General features: G+C 45.1%; 2 non-coding genes across 2 annotated transcripts; both read left to right on the top strand.

Annotated features, from left to right (window-relative positions):
* Nucleotides 1-2,376: 2,376 nt before the first annotated feature.
* On the top strand, nucleotides 2,377-2,511 carry LOC133256295 (small nucleolar RNA SNORA70). Its single transcript, XR_009739169.1, has one exon. It is a non-coding gene; the product is annotated as a small nucleolar RNA SNORA70 (small nucleolar RNA).
* A 14,307-nt stretch (nucleotides 2,512-16,818) lies between these two features.
* Nucleotides 16,819-16,925, top strand: LOC133256327 (U6 spliceosomal RNA). Its single transcript, XR_009739192.1, has one exon. It is a non-coding gene; the product is annotated as a U6 spliceosomal RNA (small nuclear RNA).
* Nucleotides 16,926-18,605: the final 1,680 nt, after the last annotated feature.

Below are 18,605 nucleotides of genomic sequence, written 5' to 3'. Positions count from 1 at the left end.
ATAGCCACCATTAAAAAGTCGACAAATAACAAACGCTGGAGAGGATGTGGAGAAAATGGAACTCTCCTGCCCTGTTGGTTGGAACGTAAATTGGTGCAGCCACTACGGAAAATAGTACACAGGATGCTCAGAAAACTAAAAGTAGAGCTGCCGCGTGACCTAGCAATCCCACTGCTGTGTGTAAACCCAGACAAAACTATCAGAGAGAAGATACATTCCCCCCTAGCAGCACTGTTCACAATAGCCGAGACATGGAAGCGGTCTAAGTCCATTGACAGAGAAATGGATAAAGACTGCGGCACACACACAGTGGAATGGGACTCAGCCATAAAAGAGTGAAATAATGCCATTTGCAGCAACATGAATGGACCTAGAAGTTACCATTTTAAGCAAGGTGAGAAAAAGAAAGATATAGTAGCATCATATCATGTCTGCTAAGTTATAGATAATGCTGAACACACCATTTCCCAACTTTTCAAAAAAGATAACTATTTTTAAGTTACAACCACGACTCATACAGAAACAAACTGAACACATATAAAGGTATTCTTTAACTCATTACTAACCAGGAGCTCAGGAAGATACTATAACCAGTTCAAAGGTGAAAGTACAGAAAAAACACATTTAGAGAAATACTGAGATGAATGTGCAAATGGAATAAAAACTGGCTTCCTAAAAACAAAAACTGGCTTCCTGCACAGTGGGGAAGGGGAGACAATTGAATGACCACTGAACTGAATTTTTTTAGGTCCCTAAACGTATCTGCTGCTGGCGGACTCAGCCATTGTACTGTGAAAGGTTGTGGCCCAGGAAAAGCCCACACAGTTGGATTGCTATTGAAGGATGAAGGTATCGTACAGTCTAAGACAGGAATATACCAGATCCAGCTGGCCAGGCTGCTCATGAGGAGACACTCACGGATCACCTAAAAGTGAAGTAGAAAGGGAATCTTGCTACCAAGCGAGTTAAAAAACCAATTTGGATGGTACAATTGATTTTATAGTAACACATATACAATAATATACACTACAATATAGAAATGTCTATAGGAATATATGCCAGACAAGTGTTTATCTCTGGAAGGTAGAGCTGTGAAGGATTTTCATTATTTTGGGGTTTTTTTTTAGCGGGGGGAATGTTGCACTCTTTGAATTATTTATAATGAACCTGTATTACTTTCATAATTTTTAAAATAAGGAAGATGGCAGTTTCCATGCTACACATTAAGACTTTATGGATGCTTTCAGATATTCATTCATGCAATCTTCCTGAAAGAATTACTCAAATTACTCAACTACATACAGACTCCAACCCACTGATACATAAATTGAAATCGGGAATTTAAGGAAATGCAGTGTGACTGATCATATTTTTCAAGATGTAATGTGTGTATCTATGAATATGTTCGTGCACATGTATGCATGCATTTATGTGAGCATCCCACTTGTTCATCTTATGTGGTGACGTGGACACACTTCCATTCGACCTGGTGCATCTTTGAAAGGGCCCCAACCACTGGGATGCAGCAGCAGTGGCACTGAATGATTTCTGAGGCTAGGTCATCACACAGCATTCATCCGCCTGACTCTCTCTTGGGGGCAAGGCGGCAGGGGGATGCTTGCCCTTGGAACTCGGCCTCTACATTTCGAGGAAGTGCAGGGTACACAAGAACTATGTGTGGGATTCTGGTTAACAGCCCCAGCCAGGTCCCCAGCGCCAAACACGAGTGACCAAACCTTCAGATGATTAAGGCCAAGCTAGGGACTCAAGCTTTTAAGGCTTCCAGCTGCGGCCTCCAACATTCGTGGAGAGACCAGGCATCCCTGTCATACCTTGTCTAACTTCCTGATGAAGGAAACTCCACTCAATGTTACATGACAGCCTGGAGGGGAGGGGAGTTTGGGGAAGAATGGATACAAACATATGTATGGCTGGATCACTCTAGTTACAATTTAATTGACTATACTCCAATATCCAATAAAGTATTTTAAAAAATTAGTAAATAAATACCTGATGCACAGAAAATACAAGAGATAATAAATGATTATTGCTCTAAGCCATTAAAGTTCTGGGGGGTAATATGTATAACCATAGTGACTGAACACACAATATACATGGTCACCACTTAAACATAGAGAATTCAATAAAAATAATTGTCACAAACATGGTTAAAATTTGAATGACAAATTCCAATTTTTGAATAAGGAAGACTTACATAGTTTTGAAAAAGATAAGATAACTAAGCCTTTATTGGAAAGGTGTGGAAGTAAGGAACTGGAAAACTTCTTACATTGCAAGAGAGACAAAAATTGTAGATTTTTCTTGAATGTGAGAGTTGGAGAAACATGGGTTCCATAAAATGTTTTACCGTCTTGTTTGCAGCCGATTAAGCCAACTGAGTTCTTTTCCGTGTGGAGGCCTGGTGTGCGATGGCTGCAAACAGCAGTCTCCCCCGCGGTGCGTGCAGCCTGCTGCCTGTAGGCATTGCCTTAAGGAACCCTGGAGACAGCCCTTTCCAGTGGACATTCATGACTGGATGCTGTCCCCAGTCTAGGCTCCAGGCTTGTATCCAAGGTGCCTCTGGAAAGCCCAAGGGCATAGTGGTCAGTGTCCACATAGGCCAAGTCATAACGCCCATCCACACCACGCTGCAGAACAAGGAGCATGTGACTGAGGCCCTGCGCAGGGCCGACTTCAGGTTACCTGGCCGCCAGAAGACCCACATCTTCAAGAAATGGGGATTCACTAAGTTTAATGAGGATGGATTTGAAAACACGGTGGCCGAGAAGCAGCTCACCCGGGATGGCTGTGGGGTCACATACGCCCCTAATCGTACGTGATTAGGACCCTGATTCCATGAGAGCCTTTCCCCTTCCTTACTCACGCCCATCCATAAACCCTACCTTCCTGTCCAAAAAAAATCTTGAAGGTGTCAGCAGAATTAAAACAATAAGCTGTATACTTTCCAAATCACAGAAGATAAAAATAAATAAATCATATCACAGAAGGCAAGAAAAAAGAGAAAGCTTAGATCAAAACATGAAAATAAAGCACAAACGTGAAAATGAAAGCAAATGCCAGAATAAATATAAATGCATTTTCCTCCTCTACTAAAAGCCAAAGAGCCTGTAATTGAGTTAATACAATTTCAGTACTACTATGCATCCGTATTACCGTATATAAGATATAGCTAAATAAAGATATTTTATAATACATATTATATATATAGTACAGCTAAATAAAGATACTGTATATAAGATATAGCTAAATAAAGCCAAAGAATGTTCAAACTACCACACATTTGCATTCATCTCACACACCGGCGAAGTAAAGCTGAAAATTCTCCAAGCCAGGCTTCAACAGTACATGAACCAAGAGCTTCCAGATTTTCAAGATGGATTTAGAAAAAGCCGAGGAACCGAAGATCAAATTGCCAACATCCGTTGGATCATCGGAAAAGCAAGAGGGTTCCAGAAAAACATCTTCTACTGCTTTATTGACTACGCCAAAGCCTTTGACTGTGTGGATCACAACAAACTGTGAAAAATTCTGATAGAGATGGGAATACCAGACCACCTGACCTCCCTCCTGAGAAATCTGTATGCAGGTCAAGAAGCAACAGTTAGAACCAGACATGGAACAACAGACTAATTCCAAATTGGGAAAGGAGTACGTCAAGGCTAAATATTGTCACTCTGCTTATTTAACTTAGATGCAGAGCACATCATGGGAAATGCCGGGGTGGATGAAGCACAGGCCGGAATCAAGACTGCTAGAAGAAATAACAATAACCTCAGATATGCGAATGACACCACCCTTATGGCAGAAAGCGAAGAAGAACTAAAGAGCCTCTTAATGAAAGTGAAAGAGGAGAGTGAAAAAGTTGGCTTAAAACTCAACATTCAGAAAACGAAGATCATAGCATCAGGTCCCATCACTTCACAGGTGATGGGGAAACAGTGGAAACGGTGAAAGACTTTCCTTTCTTGGGCTCCAAAATCACTGCAGATGGTGACTGCAGCCATGAAATTAAAAGGCACTTGCTCCTTGGAAGAAAAGTTATGACCAACCTAGACACACATTAAAAAGCAGAGCCGGCAAAGGTCCATCTAGTCAAAGCTATGGTTTATCCAGTAGTCATGTATAGATGTGAGAGTTGGACCATAAAGAAAGCTGAATGCCGAAGAATTGATGCTTTTGAACTGTGGTGTTGGAGAAGACTCTTGAGAGTCCCTTGGACTGCAAGGAGATCCAACCAGTCCATCCTAAAGGAGATCAGCCCTGAATATTCATTGGGAGGACTGATGCTGAAGCTGAAACTCCAATACTTTGGCCACCTGATACAAAGAACTGACTCATTGGAAAAGATCCTGATGCTGGGAAAGATTGAAGGCAGGAGGAAAAGGGGACACCAGAGGATGAGATGGTTGGATGGCATCACCAACTCAATGGACATGAGCTTGAGCAAGCTCCAGGAGTTGGTGATGGACAGGGAAGCCTGGCGTGCTGCAGTCTATAGGGTCACAAAGAGTTGGACATGACTGAGTGACTGAACTGAACTGAGCTAAAATAAAGACACATCCTTTCCTCCTGTGCTGTTGCACATTAGGTGAACATGCCTTCCAGACAGACCCCTTGCCAGTACCACTCAACTCCCCGCTCTAAGATTTCTAGATGGACATGGACTAACAAGAGGGCTGAGGGTGGACAGAAGTGACCACCTCAGGAAGCCATACCTTCATGAGAGGAGGAGTTACCCAGTTATCTGGCTGGAACAATCCCAGAAAGAGATTGAGGGTCAAACATTCCCCCAGTGTGCTTCCTGTCTGAAGGTTCAAGGCCAGTTTAGAGGGCAAAGCATGGCTGGGGACTCCCCTGGTAGTCCAGTGAATAAGAATCCACCTTCCAATGCAGGGGATGCAGGTTCGATTCCTGGTCCAGGAAGATTCCACATGTCTCCGAGCAACTAAGCCCGTGCAATGCAGCCACTGAGCCTGTGTGCCTGGAGCCCGAACTCTGCAACAAGAGAAGCCATGGCAATGAGAAGCCCATGCACCACAACCAAGAGTAGCCCCTCTCGCTGCAACTAGAGAAAGCCTACATACAGCAATGCAGACCCAGTGCAGCCAAAAAATCAATCAATAAAAAATTTTTAAAAAATCATGCACTGGCCACCAACCATGCCATCTTGCTCAGCCCCACAAGCACATCATTAGGGAAAATTCCTCCCAGGCTCCTGCCAATCATTTGCCACTTTTTCTGAAAGGTTCTGAGTTTTTTCTTTTCCTATGCCTTAATTAGCTTTTAAATTGGGAAGCTGGGAGATGGTATATCTAGGAAGGGCTTCCCCGTGGCTCAGACGGTTAAGTATCTAAGAAGGTTGTTGAATGTCATCTTAAGCCTAAGATCTTATGACCTCTTATTTCAATAGGAGGCCCTTTTAAAAAACTGTCTGTTGAACCTCCGGTGTTGTGCCATGCGCCTGGAGCACAGTAATGAACAAAGCCTGGCCCCACGCCTTGGGGAGGTGCTCATGGCCTGGGGAGGGGGGCAGGGAGGCAAGCAAGCACACAGCTAACTCTAACACAGGGCAGAAGGACATAAGTGCTAAATATAGATGCCACGTAGCCAGGACAGGGAGGAGGGAGCAATTAATGCTGGTGGAGGAATGAGAGAAGCCTTTATGGGAAGTCTGCAAGGCCTCTCTCTGAGCCCACAATAGTAACTATAAACGGAGGAAAATACCCACATACCCCAAGTGTGGTCAGTATTCAGAGCCGGGTCATCCTGGGGCAGCTGCGCCCCTTGGAGGGGAAGGTCCACAGAAGGGGTGGACCCACAGAAGGGGTGTGGGGAGGGGGCAGATGAAATGGATCACATTGGGTTCAGGGGAAAGCGGTGACCCAGGAGGAGGTATCATCGAATGGGAGACCCCAGCCCTGAGTATTTGAGGTTTCTGACGTTACCTAAGATGAAATGTTGCTAACAGTCAGGAGGGTGAGTTTTGGGTCTTTTCTCAGTCACTGGTTGGAGAGGAGGCCAGAATGAGATAGGGGGCTGGTTGAGTCCAGCCCCAGGAAACGTGGGTGAGAGTCTCAGCTAAAGGAGGGAGAAGCAGAGCCCAGCATTTATTGATGGCTTCGTGGGGCAGGCACTAAGAGTCTTACCTAGTCTTTGTTATTCTGCAAATACTTACTGAGCACCTATTCAGTGCCACACTGATTTAGGCACTGGCAATACAGTGGCAAACAAGACAAAAGTACTCCTGGTGAACAAAGAAACAAATATTTGACGTAATTTCAGTGATATATACCTATCATCAGTATTAAGTACTATGAAGCAAAATAAAGGGGAAAAGAATAAAAGGAAGTGCCACTGTCAAGAAGTGGTCAGGGAAGGGCTCCCGGAAGAGATGACGTCTGAGCAGAGACCCAACTTAGCAAGAGAAGAGCCTTACCGCATTTTAGTGAGGCTTCTGCAGCCTAAAGATGAAGAAACAAGCCTCAGATGCCTTCCCTGGTGGCCCAGTGGTTAAGACTCCACGCTTCCCATGCAGGGGTGTGGACTCGATCCCTGGTCAGGGAACTAAGATTCCCACATGTCAGTGCTGGGAGGCCAAAAAAGGAACAAACCTCAGAGAAATGTAGTGGCTTTCCCTAGGTTACAAAGCTCCTAAGACTCCTCTCAGGAAGGGTGTGAGATTCTAGGCTCTGGTGACGAATTCAGAAGCAGCACCTGACCCTCGGACTCTCCATGTACAGACAGCTGTGGTGACAGATCTTCAGGCAAATTCATTTGGTAAGAAGTCAGCCCATGGGTTCTTCTTGCCCTCTTTCCCCCTTCCGCCTTCCCTATCTCCTTCTCCTTCGTGCTTTTACAACATTTTATTATAAATAAACACTAGGAAGTTTATTATAAACAAAGTTTCAATTCAATGAATAATTTAAGACAGAACACTTTAACCAGTACCCAAGAGAACAAAATATTTAGCCACCATCCCAGAAGACTTCCTGTGTTCCTTTCCATGTTCTTATCGTTCACAGTAATCCCTTCCTTGTCTTATCATTTTGTACAATCTATATTTGTATTCCTAAACAATACAGTTTTGCCTAATTCTGAACTCCATTGAAATGGTATTAATATAATTTTGTATATATTCTTGTCTTCTTTCACTCAACATCATGTTCACAAGATTCATCCATGTTGCCACGTGTATTTGTTTATTAGGGCTTCCATAACAAAGAACTACAGGCTGGTTGGCTGGCTTAAACAAAAGAAATTCATTTTCTCCTAGTTGAAAAGGCTGTAAGTCTGAGATCAAGGTGTCAGCAAGGTTACTTCCTTCTGAGGGCTGAGGGAAGGCTGTGTTCCAGGTCTCTTCTTGGCTTATCGAGAGATGGCTGTCTTCTTCTCCCTGTGTCTTCATCTTTCCTCTGTACATGTCTATGTCCAGATACCCTCGTTCTATAAGGACATCAGCTGTACTGGATGGACGCTGGCCCATATGACCTCATTTGAACTTAATTGCCTATGTAATTAAATATAGTCACACTCTGAAGTATGGGGGTTGGGCTTTATATGAATATGGTGGGATGGGGGAGATACCACTGAGCCTAACACTGGATATAACTGTGGTTCACTCATTTTCATTACGGTGTGGTCATCTATTGTATGTCAATCACAGTGTATTGACCCATTCTGCTGTTGATGGGCACTTGAGTTGTTTCCAGTTTGGAGGCCATTACAAATAACACTGCTTTGAATTTTCTTTTACCTGTAACTTGGTGCAGGTGTGCATGAATTTCTTTAGGGTTTGTAACTAGAAGTAGATCAACCGACTCACGGGATAAGTTTATCTTCAATTTATTCATTTATTTTTTAAATTGATTTTGCTGTGCTAGGTGTTAGATGTGGCACATGGGATCTTTGGTCTTTGTTACAGTATGTGGGATCTAGTTACCTGACCAAGGATCAAATCTGGGCCCCCTGCATTGGGACCATGGAGTCTTAGCCACCAGGCTACCAGGAAAGTCCCTATCTTCAATTTTACAAGGTGTGTGGACAGTTTTCCAAAGTGGCTACACCAATTTCTTCTTACCCCAGCCATAGAGTCTCACATCTCCATTGCTCTACTCCTCACTAGCACTTGGTATTAGCAGACCTGCCAGGGTTAATTGTGAGGTAGTTTATTTTGCATTTCCTTAATGACTGATGCAAAAAAGCAAAATGGATGTCTGGGGAGGCCTTACAAATAGCTGTGAAAAGAAGAGAAGCGAAAAGCAAAGGAGAAAAGGAAAGATATAAACATCTGAATGCAGAGTTCCAAAGAATAGCAAGAAGAGATAAGAAAGCCTTCTTCAGCGATCAATGCAAAGAAATAGAGGAAAAGAACAGAATGGGAAAGACTAGAGATCTCTTCAAGAAAATCAGAGATACCAACGGAACATTTCATGCAAAGATGGGCTCGATAAAGGACAGAAATGGTATGGACCTAACAGAAGCAGAAGATATTAAGAAGAGATGGCAAGAATACACAGAAGATCTGTACAAAAAAAGATCTTCACGACCCAGATAATCACAATGGTGTGATCACACCTAGAGCCAGACATGCTGGAATGTGAAGTCAAGTGGGCCTTAGAAAGCATCACTACGAACAAAGCTAGTGGAGGTGATGGAATTCCAGTTGAGCTCTTTCAAATCCTGAAAGATGATGCTATGAAAGTGCTGCACTCAATATGCCAGCAAATTTGGAAAACTCAGCAGTGGCCACAGGACTGGAAAAGGTCAGTTTTCATTCCAATCCCAAAGAAAGGCAATGCCAAAGAATGCTCAAACTACTGCACAATTGCACTCATCTCACACGCTAGTAAAGTAATGCTCAAAATTCTCCAAGCCAGGCTTCAGCAATATGTGAACCATGAACTTCCAGATGTTCAAGCTGGTTTTAGAAAAGGCAGAGGAACCAGAGATCAAATTGCCAACATCCGCTGGATCATCGAAAAAGCAAGAGAGTTCCAGAAAAACATCTATTTCTGCTTTATGGATTATGCCAAAGCCTTTGACCGTGTGGATCACAATCAACTGTGGGAAATTCTGAAAGAGATGGGAACACCAGACCACCTGATCTGCCTCTTGAGAAATGTGTATGCAGGTCAGGAAGCAACAGTTAGAACTGAACATGGGACAACCGTCTGGTTCCAAATAGGAAAAGGAGTATTTCAAGGCTGTATATTGTCACCCTGTTTATTTAACTTATATGCAGAGTACATCATGAGAAACGCTGGACTGGAAGAAACACAAGCTGGAATCAAGATTGCCAGGAGAAATATCAATAACCTCAGATATGCAGATGACACCACCCTTATGGCAGAAAGTGAAGAGGAACTCAAAAGCCTCTTGATGAAAGTGAAAGTGGAGAGTGGAAAAGTTGGCTTAAAGCTCAACATTCAGAAAACGAAGATCATGGCATCCGGTCCCATCACTTCATGGGAAATAGATGGGGAAACAGTGGAAACACTGTCAGACTTTATTTTTGGGGGCTCCAAAATCACTGCAGATGGTGACTGCAGCCATGAAATTAAAAGATGCTTACTCCTTGGAAGGAAAGTTATGATCAACCTAGATAGCATATTCAAAAGCAGAGACATTACTTTGCCAACAAAGGTCCGTCTAGTCAAGGCTATGGTTTTTCCTGTGGTCATGTATGGATGCAAGAGTTGGACTGTGAAGAAGGCTGAGAGCTGAAGAATTGATGCTTTTGAACTGTGGTGTTGGAGAAGACTCCTGAGAATCCTTTGGACTGCAAGGAGATCCAACCAGTCCATTCTGAAGGAGATCAGCCCTGGGATTTCTTTGGAAGGAATGATGCTAAAGCTGTAACTCCAGTACTTTGGCCACCTCATGCGAAGACTTGACTCATTGGAAAAGACTCTGATGCTGGGAGGGATTGGAGGCAAGAGGAGAAGGGAATGACAGAGGATGAGATGGCTGGATGGCATCACTGACTCGATGGACGTGAGTCTGTGTGAACTCCGGGAGTTGGTGATGGACAGGGAGGCCTGGCGTGCTGCAGTTCATGGGGTCACAAAGAGTCGGACACGACTGAGTGACTGATCTGATCTGATCTGAATGACTGATGGCATTGAGCACATTTTCACATGAACCATCTAGAGCTCCATTTTGTAAAGTGGCTGTTCAAGACTTTTGTTAACTTTTCTATTAAGTTCTCTTTTTAACCTTTGAATTACTCCACTTTATACACTCAGAGCAATTTTATTATCATTTAAGGGCATAGTGTTAACCTTCCTGCTCCTGGACCTTGGTCAGTACCATCAGATCCATCCTGAAATTTTTTAATAACTTGAATCTCAGAGAAAAAGTATTGGAGGTTTAATCTCTTTCTTCCCAGAAGCCCCTGGGCTTCTTAGACAAACATCTTAGACAAACCCACTTCAACTTCCTACCTCCACATGTGGGTAGAGCCCCACCCCAAGTCACAGCATCCCCTCCTGCCTGACCTGCTGCTATGCCACCCGCACAGGACATGATCACTGAAGGAGATCAGGTGCAACATCCAGCATAATCCCAGGAACCCCATATGCTGTTAGTGAATATTACTTCCTTCCCCTTCCTGATGCTCTGCAGAAAGGAAAGTGAAAGTGTTGGTCGATCAGTCGTGTCCAACTCTTTGCGACCTCAAGGACTGTAGGATGCCAGGCTCCTCTTCCATGGAATTCTCCAGGCAAGAATATTGGCCATTCCCTCTCCATGGGACCCCCCTACCCTACCCTCCAGGGATCAAACCCGGGTCTCCTGCATTGTAGGCAGATTCTTTACCGTCTGAGCCACCAGGGAAAGTACTGCAGAAAGGAAAAGTAACGACTGCTGACCAGCCTCTGAGTGCCAGGTCATAGGCCAGTGCCTGCTATCTGCCCATTCATTGCCATTCTCTTCCTCTTTCTTAGTTGCAGATTTTATTCAAGGAAGTAAAAGGCACCCTTTGCCGCCTTCCTGAAACCTGGAACTTGGACCTCCTGCAACCATCTTAGACCATGAGTTGTTGCCTTAAGGGATAAAAGAACTTACCTGGCTCTGTGACAGAGAGGAGCCATCAGACCAGACCTTGAAAGACAACTTGTTTTACGCAACAGAGAAATTAACCTCTGTCACTTTAAAGCCATTGTTATCCGGTTTTCTCTTAGATGAGGCACAACTGAATCTTGATACTTAATGGAAAATTTATATTTTCAGTTAATTATAAACATCTGTTGGCTGGAGTTAACTTTTCCTGCTTCCATTAAAATCATTTTTCTGGTCAGTAAATTTTAACATATTTAGATATCCGCATTCAACTTTACATTTTTCAAATAGCCGATTAGATCAGTACTTTCATGCTGATATGAGTATTGAGATACAGTATCTTAAATGGTTATAAAATTAGGTACTCCCTGTGATAGGAAGTATTCCTTCCTCTCTAAGAAGCTGTCTTGTTTATGACAGCTACATGTAAGTAAACGTTAGGATACTCAGGAGGTAATGAATTCATTCTCTATTTTATTTATTTTTTTGGCTGTATCTCTGGGCATGCAGGATCTTAGTTCCTCAATCAGGGATCGAACCAGCCCCCACTGAAGCGGAAGTGACGTCTTAACCGTTGGACAGCCAGGGAAGTCCTGAATTCATTCTTTTTGAATGCAGCTAATATTCACAGAGAACTTCCTGTGTGAGTTAGCCAGGCTGTGTCCTCCTTGTTCAAAGTGAGGCTCTCAAGTCATGGTCCCTACCCTCCATGACTGTAATGTGATAAAGCCATGGGTCACTGTCAGATAGCAGGTTAATGCATTTGGTCGGGGAGCCATTATTGAAATGGGATCAGATCAGTCGCTCAGTCGTGTCCGACTCCTTGCGACCCCATGAATCGCAGCACGCCAGGCCTCCCTGTCCATCACCAACTCCTGGAGTTCACTGAGACTCACGTCCATCGAAATGGGAAGTAGTGTACACACCCACTCATACACCCACAAAGGCATAAAAACAAGGAGGCTGCATGAGATGTAGGAGCAAACGCTGTGGATTCTGACTGTAAAGCCTTGTATGACTCACTGAATCTTTCTGAGGCTCAGTTTCCTCTCTGAAAATGGTGGCTTATCCCACGGGTGTATTGTGAGGATGAAATGAGAAAACACATCAATGCCGGCATACAGGAAACACTCAATCATGTTCAATAAAGTGGGCTTGTGGCTTTGTTTTGTTTTTTTAATTTTTTTACCTCTTTACTGAATTTGTTACAATATTGCTTCTGTTTTATGTTTTGGCCAGGAGGCATCTGGGGTCTTAACTGCCTGACCAGAGATGGAACACACACTCTTTGCCATCGGAAGGGGAAGTCTTAACCACTGGACCACTAGGGAAGTCCTGGTTTGTTTTTATTTTTAACTTAACTGGCTAAGCAGGGTCAAAGACCCATCTGCCACTTCAGCAGAAGGCCTTACTCCAGCCTCCTGAGTCATCCCCCAGCCAGGCCCCAGGGCAACAGACCTGGGGTGGGTCCCAGGGTCTCTCATCTCCCAAAGGCAATGATACTTCTTATCACCAAAGCCTGGAAGAGCTGGGTGTAAGTACAGATTAAGTTTCCATTTTTACTTAAAAATCCTAATTTCTGGATGCTCATTTTGGGGATTACAGCAGTGGATTAAGCTACTTTAAGATGTTATAAGTTGAAGTCTTTACTTGGCTGCTAAAGTTTAATTCAGTCTAATTATTTCATATGGCATCAACTATAATAGTTTCATAATTTCTAGTATATTAAGCACTTAATATGTTGTGTCATTTGAAATCACATATTAAATTCAGCAAAGTACATTTTAATGAGAGTTAAGTGGTGTGAAAATATTAATACAATGTGATGGTTCATCTTGGCGCTCATATGTTGTAGGCCTGTTCCTTACGTACAAATGCCTCGCTCACCAGGTAAGGGAAGTGTGTAACTGCCTGGAGCTCAAATGGGTGTCTGACCAGAACATGTTCCCACCTTTTCCCATATAGCACTTTACAATGGGATTTCTCACTGGACCTCATAACCCAGCAAAGCAAGCAGGGAAATCATTCCTTCCATTTTAGAGATGAGGGAGCTGAGGCTCATTCCTGGGACATCACAATGACCCTTCTTGGCTCACAGCCATTGCCGTTCTCCCCCTGCTCCGCAGCTGTTGTCAGAATAACCCAGGGGAGAGTAATGTCTGGACTCTGGCGCAGGGAGGATTTGGAGGAAGTGTCATTCTTCACCCCACCTGTATCCACACATAGAGAAACTGACAGAGACACAGAGAAGTTGGCTGACTTTGTACTTGGCAGTTCTTTTTGAACCTTCTTTCAGAGCCTACAAAAATCACAGTGAAGCCTTAAGATAGCAACAGCTTGGCCTTCCCTGGTGGTCCAGTGGTTAAGAATCCACTTGCGGATGCAGAGGACACAGGTTCAGTCCCCGGTCTGGGAAGATCCCACATGCCACGGAGCAACGAAACCCCTGCACCACAATTACTGAAGCCCACAGGCCTAGGGCAACACGGGAAGCCACCGCAACAAGAAGCCCACCACCACAACGACGAGTAGCTCCTGCTCACTGCAACTAGAGAAAACCCACGCAGCAATGAAGACCACCACAGCCAAACCAAAATATGTGTGTGTGTGTGTATATATATATACAGCAACAGCTCAAAATAATGATGTGTCAATGGCAGAATTCAAGGCAGCAAAGAAAGAGATTTGAGAGAGAGCTTCCTAGAACCCTGAAAACTGCATTCCCATATTCCTTCTAGGTGCAGTTAGCCCTTGGAGTCAGAGAGATCCGAGAGAAATTCCAGTATCGTGGACTAGCTGTGTCCCTTTACCTCTCTAGACCTAGGTTTTCCCCATCAGCAAAACAGGAATAATAAACTCCCTGTGCTTATCTCTCAGAGACATTAAAATAAAATAATACATCAGAAGGTCCTGTGGTGACCTTAAAGGGCTAGGACTCATGCTAAGCTGAGTGAATAGGAGTTAATGAGTCTGTGTGATGCTGTCCTTCCCAAGCAATGTAACTACACTTTAATCAGGGCCTCTGGTAACTCAAACCCGAAGGATTGAAGACCTCTGGTAAAAACAGTGCCCACAGTAGCTCAGTAAAGGAGGAAAAAAAAAACAACAGAATTCCACCTGGTGGCTTAGATGGTAAAGAATCTGCCTACAATGCAGGAGACGTGGGTTTTACCCCTGGGTCAGGAAGAACGGAATGGCAACCCACTCCAGTATTCTTGCCTGGAATGAACAGAGGTAGGGGTGTGGATGTGTCTTTGTGGGTGTGAATGTGGATGTGAGTTTGTGTGGGTGTGTCTAAGAAACAGTCTCCACAGCTTAAAGAAAAGAAACCTCTCACCCTCCCCCAACCTTCCCCTCCCTCCTTGCTGGGCCTTCCGGCGAGGCAGGGGCAATTGGTTTATGGTTCAGCAGGTCCCAGACCCTAGGTCTACATGAGCCCCTGTGGACTGTTTCCAGGATCTTCCATGCCCCTAAAACAGAAATCAAAACTAGTGTTGAATTTTAACATCTTGCTAATTAGTCTTGAAAAATTCTTAATTCACCTGGTTACAAAAACAACAGCAGGTAAAAGCAGAAAGAAATGTTAGTCTCTAGAGCACTTTCCTCACTTGGCAGAAGTTAAAACTGAACCAGAGAGGTAGGTCCAGAAAGTTGGCCAAGGTCACCAAGACAGGTGCAGGGAGGAATGGGAACTAAAATTCAGATCTCTGTCTTCTGTACCACAGCAGCTCGATAAGGGAAAAAAAAAAAAAAAACAACAGAACAAACAAAAACCCACCTCTGGCTCAAAATAACACAAGCCCATATAGCCAGAAACAGCGAGTAACTTGGTCCATCAGCCTGGTCCATCTCCTGCTGGTTTCTGCAATAAGGCAGTTAAGAACCCATGAGAGGTACCTGTCACGGGGACACGTGTGTGCATCGACTGTGTCCAAAAGGCTCTCCCTCTAAATAAATGAAGAAAAACGTGGCTGCTAATTGAAGATTAGCATCATCTCCCATCAATGCTAATACGCTTTTTGGTTATTTGCAATTCCCTTTTGTAAGTCTGAGGGAAACATCATTGCCCAAATTAGCTCTTTTCACTCAATAAAGGCCATATTAGCATTCTGAGGTTTGTGTTTGCTTACTGTTTATTTAGAGAGAGGTCAGATGAGAAGTTGGGCTGCCTGCACCTGATTCCCATTTCACTGAACACGGTGGCGGGGGCGGGGTGGGGGGGTGGGGGAGGGGGGTGTGGCGGTTCCAAAGTCCCCAGAGGCCAGGCCAGGCGCTCCCCGGCTAGAGCTGAGTCAGGCTCACAGTGCGGGGCCAGAGCCCCACGTGGAGCACCAACTACTGGATACCTCCACAGTGGTCTCCTCGGAAGGCCTGGCCCAGGTGGGTGAAACTGACTCAGGTGACTCCAGAGTGTCCCTCTGCCTGGACTCTGCGTCCTGTCCTCTCAGGGCTGCATCCCTATCAAGTGACAGCCCAACTGTCACCTCCTTCCTGTCCACCCACTTACGTGGCCTCCTTCCCCAGCCACACTGTATCCCCGCATGTTCCTTCCCATCTGTCTCGGCACTGAAAAATGTTCTTCCCATGCTGGAACGCAAGCTTCATGACCCCTGCAGCCCCGGTGCTCATCAATATTTGGTGGAAATGAAGGCAGGAAGGAAAACCTGAGCTGATAAGGCCTTGGGAGCATCATTTAAGAGGAAAAGGGCAGCCTACACTCCTCGTCCCGAATACTTTCTCTTGAGTTACACCGTGAAGAGGAAAAGATCAGTCTTTGAAACCAGATTTGCATCCAAATCCCCAGTTGTCTCACCACTGACAGGATAATTTTGGCCTTGATGGTTTAACCAACTAGAGAATCAGTTTTCTAACTTACAAACTGGGGGTGGGGGTGGGGGGTCGGGGTGGGACTGATCAATCAGATTCAGTGCCTGGCCCAGGACTGGATCAAAGGGTGGTGATATTTCCCAGACTGCCACCACCCTCGAGCCACTCTATGCAAAGCCTGGACCCCAAAGAGGACCCCCCCTACCCCCGCCAATCCCTCTTTCCCTTGGCTTCAAGGGCGGGGCGCTAGTCCTGATAGCATCCAGGCAAGCAGCAGCGCACTCCAACCCCTTCTGAGCTGGCGCCCAGCCCCAGCCGCGCAGCACACAGCTTCCCGCGCCCAGTCCCTGCCAGGTCTCTGTCGGTGGCTCCAGCCCTCGCGGGGTCACTAGTCCCAACGCGACCATCGGTTCGCAAGCGGTTCGGAGTCCCGGACCGCACTTCTTGGGGGAATCTCTTTGGCACCATGGCCCTCGTCCCAAAAAAGCATTCTCGCGAGTCACACGCCGCCACGAGTAGTTGCGGGGATCACCGCGCTGCCGCGTTCCCCTCCGCCAAGCGCTGCGACCGACCCTTGGGCATTCAGTCCCGCAGGAGCGCAAGAGGCTCCTGAGCAACGCGCACCACGTGACCGAGCTTGCCTGCCCGCGCAGTCCACTAGACGCGCAGAGGTCGGGCGGGCCTAGGGCCAATTTCCCATGGTTCCCTTCATTTGCATATATGATGTAATAAGGTTATGGAGACTATTAAACTTAACCCTAATCAAACTATATGATGATAATGTGTGTGGTACAAAAGGTCATAACTTATTATATACTTTGAAACTTAAAGAAGGGATACAGTTTAGTCACCATAACTGTAAAATTTTTTCTATTCTTAGCTTTATATAGTTCTTGAGAGGCCATGTTTATCGTGCTCGCTTCGGCAGCACATATACTAAAATTGGAACGATACAGAGAAGATTAGCATGGCCCCTGCGCAAGGATGACACGCAAATTCGTGAAGCGTTCCATATTTTTGTCCACGAGTGTACCGTCTGCACAGCTCGCACCTTGATGCGAACGCTTTTCACCTAAAGTTTCTGCTTTTTGTTTGACATAAAAGAAGCTATAGTTCCTGGAGATGAAGTAAAAGGAAGTGTGGGCAATCAGATTGATCACTTGCTGTGCTTTTCACACCTGACCCTTGGGCCCCAGTCTTCAACCTTGCAAATCTTGCCTCTGCTTCCCTCTGCATTATCCTGAGTTCTACTGAACCTTACCCTTAAGGAAATGGCCTTGCCAAAGTTGGTCCGTTTTACGTCCAAAGCATAACAGGACCTTAGTGCCACCATAAACTTAAGTTGTACTACACCGGGAACTTGGAACAAGACTGACTCATGCTACCTCTGAATCTTAAAATAATAGTAACAATACTCACTCCTTATTGAGCATCTCCTATATGCCAGGGCCTTCACCGATATCTCATTTTAATATTCCTGACAGCCCTGTCTCGTGGGTATTACTGCCACTATTTCATAGGAGATGCTGAGGTAAAGCCACCTGGGCACGATCATGTTAGTTAATAAGTAGCTGAAAAAAGGCCTGCTAAGACCTTTAGCTGCACAAATCCTGAAAAGCCCTGCCCCCAGGTAATTCAATGGCAAAAAGCACAGTCCTAACGAATAAGAATGAGAAGGAAAAACTGCCAACAAAGTTCAGATTTATCAATTTCCTTCCAGAAGAAAAATGTGGGTGCATACGCCTTGCTGGTGCCTGAGCACGCGTGTAGTCCGCCTGGCGGTGTCTGCAGCCGCTTGGAGCTGGGTTGGCTTGCCTCCCGCGGCCCCTCGGCTCCCAGGCTCTGCGCTCGCCTCAGTCAAGGCACAGGGATGGTCACCCAGGCTCAGAGCCGCCCCAATCGGCGAGTGCGCAGAGCTGCAGAGCAGTGTACTATCAAGGATCCACTTCTGTTCTCTTCAGTGGAGGCAAAATGATCCTTTCCAGGAACCAGCCGAGAACAGGCATCCGTGGGACCTCACGGCCTCCAGTGCGTGGAGTTGGAGGACAATTTTTGGTTTTCGTTTCTTCCCCCCAAAATACTTGGTTCCTTGGAGGCCACTTGGGTCACTGGGTGAGTAGCTTAAAGGCCCATTTCTGGAATGTCTAACGATAAAATGACCACTACTGGTTTGGCTCTCTTTCTAGAGAAACTGGTCATTCTTAGTCCTTCTTTGTGGCAGAACCCTGTTTCACAGTAAAATTTAGGAAAGACAGGAGCAATTCCTAGTGCTGTAAAAGCCAAAGACCTAGCTGACTTCCGCGGCTCTGCAGTTCTATGAAGTAGGTATTCTTTTCCCCATCATGTTATAGATGAGGAAGCTGAGGAACAGAGATATTCAACAGCTTGCCCTACAAATGTCACACAACCAGTCAGTGGCAGAGAAGAGACTGAGACCCAGGAAATCTGGCTGTAGAGTTTGTGCTCTTCACCACTGTATATTGTCACCCTGCTTATTTAACTTACATGCAGAGTACATCATGAGAAACGCTGGACTGGAAGAAGCACAAGCTGGAATCAAGATTGCCAGGAGAAATATCAATAACCTCAGATATGCAGATGACACCACCCTTATGGCAGAAAGTGAAGAGGAACTCAAAAGCCTCTTGATGAAAGTAAAAGTGGAGAGTGAAAAAGTTGGCTTAAAGCTCAACATTCAG

This window comes from Bos javanicus, chromosome 10 (genome assembly GCF_032452875.1).
Source record: "Bos javanicus breed banteng chromosome 10, ARS-OSU_banteng_1.0, whole genome shotgun sequence".
In the NCBI taxonomy this organism is placed as follows: domain Eukaryota; kingdom Metazoa; phylum Chordata; class Mammalia; order Artiodactyla; family Bovidae; genus Bos; species Bos javanicus.
The sequence above is the reverse complement of the archived record's forward strand: the minus strand, read 5'-3'. Positions and strand labels throughout refer to the sequence as shown.